Raw genomic sequence first — 12,687 nt, 5'->3', positions numbered from 1 at the left:
CATGGGTTTGTCAGAGTGTTTGTTATTGTGCCGATCTGAAGCAGGTCTTTGTACCATGTGTGTGTGTGCATACAGGGGAGGTTTAAATTTGGGGTTAGCCATTTTGTCTGCCACAGGCTGAAGGTTGAGCTCCAGTCTACAGCGAATGCATCAGTGCATTAATTGAGTTCCATCTTCACGGCTCACCGTCTCTCCCGTACCTCCTTCGATAAAAAGCTCCTCTCAATTGTGTGCTATGTTAATTTCAACCCCCACTCCCCATTTACTACTGTAGCACAACACATCACAACAGAGCCTGTGTTAGTTTAGCCGAAATGGTAATTAAGAGGTAGCAAATGAATATGTGTGCGTTGGGCTCCAGGCTGCTGAAGTCGCTTGAGTGCTCTTCTGCTGATGATTACAGGTCTGGAAACAATGCTTCTGTGATGCTGAAGGCTCAAATCACTCTTCAGGAACAAGTTACCACATTTTCCATCATTTCTTGTCTCGCGCTCTTTTACTCTGTTCCCCCTCTCCCCTTCGTTCCCGCTACTGCTCCATCGTCTCCTTCTCTCTTTCCCAGTTAAAGACAATGAAACAGCTGAGAGAGGCAGCCTGTGCAATAACAGCTTTTTAGCAGCTCTATACATCAAACCCACCCCGGCACTACAGAGGAAATTAGCCTGTCTATTCCCCAGCCCCCATGCTCTCCATGTTCTGCCCTATAGAGATGGTAATTTTAGGGTAAGAGGTCCATATCGCAAATCATTGATCAGCATCAAATCAGTGTGTGGAGAGAGCGTCTCAAATCCCTACCACTTCAGGACTACACAACAGCTATTCCCTGATTAGCGGAAACACAGGGCTGACCTGCCTCTGTGTTTTTTCGATACGCTGCCCTCCTCACAGACTCCCATTCTTCATTCTTTATCCACGTCTTTGGACATTTTTTACTGTGTCAATAATGCAACGGATGTCAATGTGTTACAGTACGATTATGAAAATGTAGTTAATGAATATCAGAGACTGACTAAGAAAACCTAAACAATTTTATGTTAGTTAACAAATAATAGCTGTAAAGGCTTGGATTATCATGAACTGGTTATGAGTTTAACAGTTGACCTGCTTGGTCACGCACAGGGCATTTTTGTCTTCCACGCAATCATAGATTAACCAGAATTCCCCAGTCTTGGTCACTGAATTGTAGCATGCATATGCACTTCTGACCACATATTCCCTGTGTTACTGCCCTCTTTTGGGGAAGAGAAGACATTAAAAAGCAGGCATGTTTAAATATACAATTTTGGCATAATGTTTTCCATAGATGTGCATCTAAAACAACCTTATTTGGAGCTTTGAGATGTGGGATGATAGAGGCAGATCTACAATGTCAAAGAAGATCCACCTGGATCCAAGTGTAGGTGGCAGGTCTTATTTGAACATTACAAACATGGAAGAAGTGCACGTTTTGGATGCTGAGGGCTAAAAGACTGATGGGGGAGGCAGCTGAAAGCTGACCCTGAAACTGGACCCAGGCAGCTGCACAGCAGGTGGTTAGTAGCAGGCTGTCTCCCCTTATTGTCCCTCAGAGTACTACATAGGACCCATCAAGCTGCCCCAGAGCTGTACCAGGCCCGGGGCTTGCAGGTAAATGAATGGGGGTACACACGGTGGTGGTGGTCTGTGTGTGTGTGTGTGTGTGTGTGTGTGTGTGTGTGTGTGTGTGTGTGTGTGTGTGTGTGTGTGTGTATGTGTGTGTGTGTATGTGTGTATGTGTGTGTGTGTGTGTGTGTGTGTGTGTGTGTGTGTGTGTGTGGTGTTTGGTAAGGGGGCTGTCAACTGTGCACCTGATCTAGCCAGCACCGTCATGCCTCAGTGGAGAGACCCGAGCATCAATCCCAACAAGTGACCAAATACTGTGTCTGCCACCTGTGCACAGGCTGCATGAGGCATCATCAGACATTAGTCAAAGCACACTGCATGTGGTGCCCTGATGGCAACACCAACGCTTACTATTAGTGGTGTTAATCTGACTTAATTCATAAAGGTTAATTAGGGCCACATTTGTATTTTCTCTTATACAGTATTAAGATAAATTACTCAAACTCATCAGAAATGGCTGTGGGCTGTTGCACATAAAATTAGTTATTAATCAAGACCTCCACAGACCAGCTCTAACCCTGCAATTTTCAGCCACTGTTTTTTAAAAGTAGTGCATACTGTCATTTCTTTCCTGTGGGTGTTTGGAGAGCTAACGGCAACATTCTGGCTCACCTCTCTTTTAGCACACTACTCAGCTGTCAGCCCCAGGCCTCGGGCTGCTGGAAACTGTCTTTCCCAGCAGTAGTGATCTTCAGCCATCTTGTTGTCCCCCTGAACTCCCTGCTTTTGCTCCTTCATGGCTGGAAGTCTGCTAATTACATCCCTGAACATTTTTGCTTATTACACATAAGATTAACAAGATCCTACATGATGCCGCACAAGGCTTCTTATCAGAGATGAGAATGGCCCTAATGCGGTGGAGGACCCTGCCAGGGCTAGGGCATCTGTCTTGCTAATGGGTTACAAAGATTTGGGGGTTGTAAATCGTGCCACTTATTAAGGAATTAATATACTGTTTTGATTACATTGGTTGTTAAATTTGGTTAATTATATTTTAATCTTTTGCATGAATAAGAAACACAGTGCACTCTTCATAGAATGTTCCTCTAGCAGAGCATGGTGGCTACAGTTTTCTAGCACATATTCTTGAATAACAGGAAGTTTGTACAAAATCAAAGTGAGCACCTGTGATAAATGTAAGAGCTTGCCAGCCATGTAACAAATTCAAGCAAAAGTCTCCAGTCTCTACCTCTCAAATTCTGAATCCACAAACTGAATTGTTTTAATGGTGCAGTATAGATAACACTAGTTAGAATGGGAAAAATTCTAAAGAAACTAGTTCCTTCTAGTGAGAGGTTTGTATAATGATCATAACAAAAACTGTCACACTCAAAGTTTAACTACACTTTGCTTACAATCTGCTGTAATTACAATAGTAGGTTATGCATTTTTTTGTTAGCAACATTTTAAACATAAATATATTATTGTTACATCTAATCTGTCTCATATAACAGGTAAATATATAAAAGTTAATTCTGTTAATAAATAATAAGTTAAAGGTTCACGTTTACAACACTACCCTGACACTGCATTATGACTAGAATTAGTACTGAATTAAAATCACATTTTATGCAATATAACCTGAGCTAACTTAGCTACACATATTAGTAAAAAACTCATCACATGACAGGTTGGGTATTGTGAATAATATGAACCTCAACCCAACCATCACCTATTCACCTTCATTTGGACAATAAAATTAAACCGATGTGACATTAACACTCATGTCTAAACATTTTAAATACGATTCTCTTAAGGAAATGGTCCATTCATGGTCTATGAACTTGATGACTTCTGGAGCTGACGTTTAAAAGTAAATACCAGTTTTATGGCTTTTCAGCTTTAGACACACAATAGCTCTATAATGAACATGAAAAATAATCCACTTCTGGTGCTTTTCAACAACCGGAAAATCCAGGTGCTTATTAAAGACAGGACCTCCCTGACACTGTCCTACAGCATACATTGAATTGTCTTAGAGATGGACCATTGTTTCGGCACACAACGTACGTGTCTAATCAGTTAACAGGGCATGTGTAGACTTGCCCTGGATTGAAGTATGGCTTTGGTCTCAGGTTAGCCTGTGTTTCCTCAAGATTATAAAAGTGCACGTTGGTACACAAATTATTTTTAGAGAAATCAAAATCATTATGTTCCAGGGGGTCGATCTGGATGAAAGCCACAAATCTTTAGTTTCATTAACATCACTCTTGAGTGGTGATACACCACTAATTTGAGAGAACAGCGTGTACTATGTGTAACCGTGTTCTTTTTAAACAATGGCAAAATATACAATCTTTTCTATCTGATTTGCATTTAGATTAAAAATTCTCATTAAGTAACATTCTGAAGAGCTTCATTATAGCTAATCAACAATGATAAAAAAAAGGGATTGGAAGATACCTGAGGATTACCATTAAGATTTTACCAGTTATACGAACATGGCTACAGCAAATTCTTCCTAGATGAAGATGATTATTTAAATGTGTGTATGCAAGGTGCCCTTTGGTAGACCGGCATGTATTCCCACCTTAAGCTGCGTTTGAACCTGTCCAGGACAACAATGTTACAAAATATCTCTCTTTCAGCGAGATCTAATATATTTATAATTGGAGTATTATTTCTTTTAAGTATTTGCGTTTACCAGTTATGAAAGGTTCTGCTATAAAATAGCCTTAATAATGAACTTGTGTCTTATCCACACTGATGGCTCAAAGCACAGCAAGGCCAAATATCACACAGAGAGATGGTAAGATTTCTCAGTGGTTATTGATGTTTTTAAAAAAAAAATTTTGGTATGGTTATGCCCAATTGTTATTCACATGTGACTTGGAATGAAAAGTCTATTAAAATTGCAGGTGTATTACTGTCTTAAACTGTGAGACAATTCTTAACACTTGTGATAGATAAATATTCTGATTTTGCCTGAGGTTTAGATATTAAATCTCAGTTTAAGTAAAAAAAAATTAAAATATAAGTAAAAAAAACATTTTTACTTTATAAAGAAACAAGTGCACAATAAAAATTAACCAAGATATCTATGCTTCCCACGGTTTTCTCTATTCGTTTCAACCTTCCACCATCTCTGAGATATATATGAAATGAGTGATTTAAATGTCTGAAGTTTCCATACGTGTAAGCTTCTTTTTTGATCCACTGTTAGGTAAAAGGCAAAATAAATAAGCTGTTTTTCCATATTTCCACTATGTATATATATTAAGCCCTCTACTGCAGATGTTGTCAAAGACTTTAGTACTATATTAACTCTAGTGTTATCAGTAGAGTTTTAGTTATGAGGCTCTTTCAATATAGAGATAAAAAGCAAAACGCTTCATCTTGCTGCAGCTCTAAAAATGTAACTTATGACAACTATAGTCTGTAAAGCTGACAGTCATTGTTATGTTCACTAAATGTTTTGTGCCTTGGTCTTATGCTGACCATCCAGTGAGAACTGGTCTCTGGTTAGACGCCTGACGCTGTCATGATCTCACAAAGGCAGGCTCAGACATGCCCGTGGCGCACCCCTAGGACCTGGGCAGAGAGCACGTCTCGCTTTTAGCAGCTCTTACCCAATCATGACCAAGCACTTTCAATACCCTGCCAGTAAAATTACAGCTTCGCTGATTTTCATGAGAGTGCTGCTCTAAATGGGGCAATCATGTGTTTGTCTGCAAGGGCGCTCTATCAGCATGTAACCAAGTTCAAATAACTGTTCAACCTGACCCCCAGAGATTTCCACATCCCTGTCAGATGAATAAGAAAAACTTGTCAATTCATCAACAAACAATCACAGACACTCCTCAAAGGCAATACTAAAATAAAAAGCATATCATGTGGGTCTGGTAATATGGAGATATTTTTTGTTCATCCTAGTTTTTGTTAATCAAGGTTGAGTTGACAGTGAGTTGCACACACAAAGGCATGCTCTAGAGCTTTCTTCTCAGAGGTGATGCATCAAAACATTAACAAGTGTCCTTTGCTTTTGAAAACCTAACACAAGTCTGGATTGTCAAATAAAACTAAAAGGCGTACTATCTGCCATACCACAGTATGGTAAAGCAGGCATGCATTGTCTGCACTTTAAAATGACACTTTTCCAGCCTGCCCAGACTCTTAACAACAGCTTTACAATGCCGCGGGAGCTGTGCCAGTAAATGAGGCTACCGGTGGACCAAACTCAGTCTTGGGAGGTAACTCAGCAGGCCTTCTTTGTCATGCTAAAAGAAGCTAAAGGAGGTCTGAGGAGCCAGGATACATATAAAAAGATCTAGGGGTAGTGGACAGACTGGGAGGCCAAAAAAGTACAGGGCAGAGACAGACAGCACCTCCTGTGTCATCACATTATGGTGTTCATTATTTGGAGCCAGGCAAAAATTGGAGGAATCTGTAATGTCCATTTTTATTTGTGAAGTCCATTATTGAATTGTAAAACACTGCCTCTGTGTGTGAATGTGTGCAAATGTGTGTGTGCGCATGGTGTGCTGTGATGGACTGGCATCCCATCCAGGGTGTATTCCCTACTCGTGTACTGTGCTCCTTGTATAGGCACTGCCAAAGCAGTTGCTGAAAAGAAATGAATGAATGAATTGTAAAATCTTCTATGTCAAAGTACTAAAATGCATATATGTTTAATTCGTTAACTTAATTTTATGGGCCCAAGCATTGCAAGGACTGTAACCTTGTGCTTTTTTATGTAATTCTCTTGTACTAGTAATTCTAATTTGTTATTTATTCATTTACCAAATTGTACACTTACAGTGAATATTTCTTGATAATTAAATGATTGCTTTTTTTGTCTAAAGTATACTGTTTCTGCTTATAATGCATCGTGATTTTTACTAATTGCTGTTTACTTAAGCAAACCATTAGGACTTATGTATAAAGTACACCACCAGTACAATTAAATTTTACTACAAGCATTAAACACAACTGATGCCTATCACATGAATAAATTAACCAACTTAACCAACATAACACTGATCTGTCTGGCTTTTTGTCTCTGATCTCTCTTTTGGTCAGTCATTTGAAATAAAGTGTGCAGTCTGGCCACTTGCAGCAAAGACCTGTCACAATTCCCACTGGGGCACAATTCTACAAACAGCAGACAGAGTTAAAATTCCCCAGACATCTACTGCACTGTATACACTATGCCAAATGGACAAAGACAATGATGTGAGTACATGCAGACAAGAGACAAGGCATTCACCTCAGAAACACAGGAGTCCACTCATCCATCAACTTCAGCAAATTAAATAAATGATTCCTCTAATTCCTTTCCAAATACAGGTTCAGCTTCTTGAAGGCTTGCCATTTAGGTTTTCTTTAACATTCTTTCAGTTATTTTACAAACTATTGTTCGTCATCCATCACACATCCCACTGACCTGTGGCTAAACTACTATGTGATATATTTGGCATGTGAACTATACATTGTATCATTTGTTCTTTAAAGAAAATCCCAGACCTATTGAGGTTCTGCATAATTGGCACTACAAGGAGCGAGTGTAGCTCGGGACTGAGTGTAATCTGGCATAGAATCAGCACGGCTCATTAAGAGAAACAGAACTTTCTTTTCTTAGACAGGTCCAACTGGCTAGTGTGTGAATTCAAACACTAGCTGCAAAAGGCTTAAGATGATCAGAAAGTGAAATGGGATGAGTTGTTTTTTAAGCTTTAACTGAAACAAACCCAGGGACAAACCCTCGTGACAGAGCAACAAAATAACGTTAAAGATATTCAAGTACGTCCAAATGTCACAAACATTTTAAGAAAGACAATAAAGACAGCTATTGGATGGTCTCTTTTAAAATTATTTAAGAAAACCTTTTTTTTCACAGAAACACTGGCAGAATAGATTTTATGTATAAATGTTTGTATGTTGTATTTCTGTTTTGTGACAAATTAAGCACTGTATAAGTATTTAATCGGGAGCAACTTTAGATGATAAAACTCCTCTGTCTGTGTTGACACCTACATTATCATTGTATCCTGCCTGTCACCCACCAACCCATATCCTGTGATTAAGCACCTGTCCAAAGGACCATAGCCTCCAGAGACATCATAGCTGCTCAGGACAAACATGAAATAGGCCACAGCAAGGTCTGTGTCAGAGCCCTGGAGATATAGCAGCTCATACCTTTGCCCCACCACTGGCTTCCACAGGGAAAATTAAGAAGTCGTTTAGGTAAATACATTTTTTTTTAATTAAATACTGGAATTGTCTTACTCTCGATTAACAGACATGCTTAACAAATAAGATTTATTATTTTTATACTTACAACATGAAAATAATGACCGATTTGCTGCAGATTTAAAGCAGACAGACTGCAATCCTACTTTGTTTTCTTAATGTAACTTTTCAATAAGATGAGACACAACCGATTAAGGCACGTCCCTACATTATATATCCTTGAGTACACTTGTGAAGTGCTCTGTGTTGTCAAACACTATCGATTTAATTATAAACAGTAAAATGTTTAACACATGGCTACACACAAAGATTTTTTTTTATATAGCACTTCCCAACTCTGTGCTGTTGTTCTCAGTAGAGAGCTATTACTCGCCTCAGGCCTCATGTGTCCAATTAGCAGGCTTCAGCTCGTCAGAGGTTTGCCCTATTGCTCTGCCATGCAACTGTACTGACTATACCATGCATTTAGATTTCTCTCTCTCTCTCTCTCTCTCTCTCTCTCTCTCTCTCTCTCTCTCTCTCTCTCTCTCTCTCTCTCTCTCTCTCTCTCTCTCTCTCTCTCTCTCTCTCTCTCTCTCTCTCTCTCTCTCTTACTCTCTTTTTCTCTCTCTCCCTGAGTGTGTATGTTTTCACAGGAGCATTTCTTAAAGCTAGAACACCATCAGAGCAAATATACACTTTTAGAGTGCCTTAAGAGACATTGCATGCTTTGCACCCTACAAGTTTACAGACGCCATTTTAAGCTTTAAATGAAATGTACTCCCTATGCATGCTAAGGTCAGTGGTAAAACTGTAGATTGTGGACAGGAAGCAGGCTCATCAAGGGAAATATTGAAATGTTCCACACAGTAAAGCCTCAAGAGAAACCTGCTTGTTCATAGAGTCCAATGCAGTCGTGTTCACCTGATTCTGTATATGCAGTTCATAAACCTTCCTCCTGATTGAGGCACTGCGCATGTGTGCACAACTAATTCCCAACCTGCCAGAACAGGTGTGATCCCTATGGGCCCAATCAGTTTTAATGAAGCCCTGGTGGTGGTGTTTGCTCTCCCCCCATCTCTCAGGTATCAGCAGTATACCTCCACCTCCAATCTCTCTGATTCAGCCTACTTACTGACTCCAATGTGAATTTTTTGTCTTAGGTGAATATTGGTTTAGATTGGAAATGTTTCAGTTAGCTAATTTTGAATGTCTCTGGTTAGTATTTGCATATATTTTAATAAGCTAGAAGGTACTTATTGTCTTATTGTATTTGACATTTTCAGGCAGATTCTTTAAGATTGATGTGCTCTTTTCAAGAATCACAGCATCTCCTTACACAAGCTGACTTTTCTCCAAAACCGAAGCTTCCCAGATCCCCTGCGGACTCTGAGCCATGGGGTTTGACCAAGCTTACAAAAATGGGAGCCCTCCAGAGAGCCTCGTGTACTACTGATGAAAGGGATGACATCTTTCCATTCAACAAGCAAAACAACAAATCCTTCTCCCCGGAGTGAAATGGGAATGAGGAATTCACAGACCTCCTGGAAGAACATGGGCTGTACATTTCTAGCAAAGTGTCCAAACAAGTGTCCTGCTGCAGAGACACACACGGCAACCAAAACCATTGCATTTTTTCCTTCATTACCCACTCTTGTTAACATGAGGATGTCATAGATGAGCATTTGATCAATTTTTCAGAACTAAAAAAAACCCCATCGTTATAGATAAGGTGTGCAGTCAGGTCTTTTTGTTTCTAGGCTCATAAAGGCTTTGTCACCAACTTGTTCATAGACGTAGTACTCAGGTGAGTGATGAATAATGAAGGACAGAAGGGAGCTAGTCAAATGGATGCTGTGTCTCACATTTCCCCTGAGCAGAGTCATGTTTATGCAACCGTGTGCTAATTCTGCTGCCAGTTAGGGTGAGCGCTAAAGCTAATGAGCTTTCCCTCGGCCTGTGTAGGCGGTGGACAGACTGGAAGGCAGGTGACAGCGTCTGAGAAGGATCTGATTCAAGAGAGCCAAACTAACACGCCACTGCCTTTAACGAGAAGAGATGGAGCGCAGGCTTACAGAGAGGGTGTTGAATTGCCCTTCACAAGCACTAAATGCGAGGCAGCACACAAAGCCAAAGCATGGCTAATCAAATAAGAGGCAAGAGAAAAGAAAGTGGTGGAGAGGGAATGAGTTAAAGGGCTGTAGATGTGCACACAGCAGGATAAAGGTGTTCACACATAAATGGGCAGTCTACAAAACTGCAAATTTTTTCATTTAAATGAAATAGTTTTTAAATGTTGTTCATTTTGTTTTGAAATACAAGAACAAAAGAAGCTTATGATGGCCTATTTACAAATGATCGTACAGCATTAAGTCATTTTCATTAGGATAAACTGATTCTCTATGACTAACAAATTATTTGAACATTACTTAAATATGTACAATAATATTTTGTCTATACTTTTTAAATATTTACATTTTTACTGAAATTCTTCAGTCATAGAATCACTTTGAACTATCAGAAACTTTTGGTGGGTTATAGTTTTCATCATTGTATTAAAGAAATATATTTTTCCTATATTAGCTATATCTGTGTAGATGTAATTTTAAAATATATATATATTTTACTTTATTTGACAATTTATAAATTAGTGTGTAATTTCTCACCTAACATTTGTCTGCAATAGTTTATAGTACTTTAATGCCAGAAGAAAATAAGGTGTTTGTGGCATAAATGCAATTGTTACAAGTACTATAGATGTTTAAAGTAACAGAAAGGAATTGAAGTTCTGCTCGTCTGCCTGGCATAAGGCACAGTGTGTGGCCAAGCTCCAGGATGGTACTGCTTGTACTGCACACCACAACATGCTGGCCTCTGGTTTCTTTCTCTTCTCTCTCTCTCTCTCTCTCTCTCTCTCTCTCTCTCTCTCACCCCCCACCTTCCTTTAGCCCCAGAGACCTGAGAGACCCCAGAGGAATGCTTTTGAGTAGCCAGCTTGCCAGCCAGTACCCTAGTCTGCAGTCCACTTTATGGCAAGCAGAGGAGATGAAAGAGGCGGGAAGGAGTGACATTTAGAAGAACTCTGTGCTCATTCTAAATTCTAATCACAGCTTAATCTTTTTCAGCACAGCAAAATACTCAGTGTTGAATTGACACTTTCAGTGTTCATTTAAATACAGATCAACATAAATGAACACTGAGAGTTAATTCACCACTATAGGGTAAATCAACTTACTGTGAAAGTCAAGCATATATCACAGTACTCTAAAACTGACATTGTCTTACTGTTAAACTGAAAACGCCTTAACAAGTCAGCATGTAAGCTGTTTTATAAAAAATCCACCGATGTTATCAAAGTAAAACAAACAATACATAGAAGTAATCTTTTATAATAATAATAACATTGCTAAATTGATTGCAGTTGATTGCATTATTAGTAAAATTGCTAATATTGTTTTCATAGTATAAACCACAATACCTCCCACAAACAGCATACTTTAAATGTTCATTTGGCTGAGGAGAAATAAGTGAGCAGAGGCTGTGTGCAGTCTGAGCGTGAGGAAGCATTTCAAAAGGTCCCTAACTGCATGTCTATTCGCTCAGACACTGCTATAGAGACTTTGTCACAGAGGCGTAAACAGCTGCCCAAATTTACGAGCTTGTATATGTATTTGTATTTGGACAGTTTCAGCACAATAGGTATAATTAGCATATTAAAAACGCATAAAACACAGGCTCTGCATTTTAAATGTTGTGCCAACAAAAGGGTGGGTTTGTGAAAGGCAAAGTCCTGCGTGATCACAACCGTTTTACTGCAGTACCGCCTAAATGACAAAGATACTGGTGTGAATAAAGTTCTCAATAAGTAAAAAAAAAAAATTTTTTTTTATATAAAATATATATATATTAAATATATATATATATATATATATATATATATATATATATATATATATATATATATATATATATATATATATATATATATAATGGTTGAATTTAGACAAACAAATTCACTGTGTTAATGTTTTGTTATTAGCAATTTTGAAAAGATAATTATAATAAATGTAAATGTAACTCAATCTTCAAAGGGAATTTTCTTGGCCTTTAAATTAGGAAAAAGTAATAAGATATCAATAAACATATTTTTACAACTTACATTTGTCAAACTAAATTAAGCTAAAAAATATTGTTTATATAATTAAATTATCTTAGATTATTAATAAATATTCTGTAATCTACTGATAGAATAACAGTAAAAAAATATATATATATTTTTTTAAACAAACTGTTTCTGTAATTGTGGCAATCTGAGTGAAATCTATGAAGTCTGACTTTGATAAGCCCCAAAACACCCTTTGATTATATTTAATAATAATTGATTCAAACAAGCCTTCTTTAAAGCCAAAACCAAGACTAATGGGTTAACATTAACAGCCTTGTCTAGTGAGAAAGAGTTATCAAATTAATTCTTGCACTAAGTGCAGTGGTCTAATAAATATGAAAAAATTTGACATAAATGTTTTATCTCTGACACACTTAATGTTATCCTCCCGTTCTAGCTCTTAAATGAAGTGTTTTCAAAATTACCTTTGCCCTCTAACCCTGTCCTGTGGGTGTCCCCCAATCCAGAGCAGAATAAAAGGGTTTGTGTGGTTTAGTCAAGCTCCAAATGAGATAAAGACAGTTTCAAAATGAAAACTCTTCTGTGAAGTCTGACTAAGTTAAATATGTAAATATACATGTATTAGTCTTTGCTTTGAAGGAACAGGAAAAATGTGTCTACAAATGTCGATCTGTACATATACCACTTTTGTGTCATTGTTGTCATGTAAGTTTTTGAGAATAAAATAATTCTCTTTTTAAATAATTTATTTT

The sequence above is a fragment of the Silurus aristotelis genome, assembly GCF_946808225.1.
Source record: "Silurus aristotelis genome assembly, chromosome: 12".
NCBI classification, from domain to species: Eukaryota; Metazoa; Chordata; class Actinopteri; order Siluriformes; family Siluridae; genus Silurus; species Silurus aristotelis.
The sequence above is the reverse complement of the archived record's forward strand: the minus strand, read 5'-3'. Positions refer to the sequence as shown.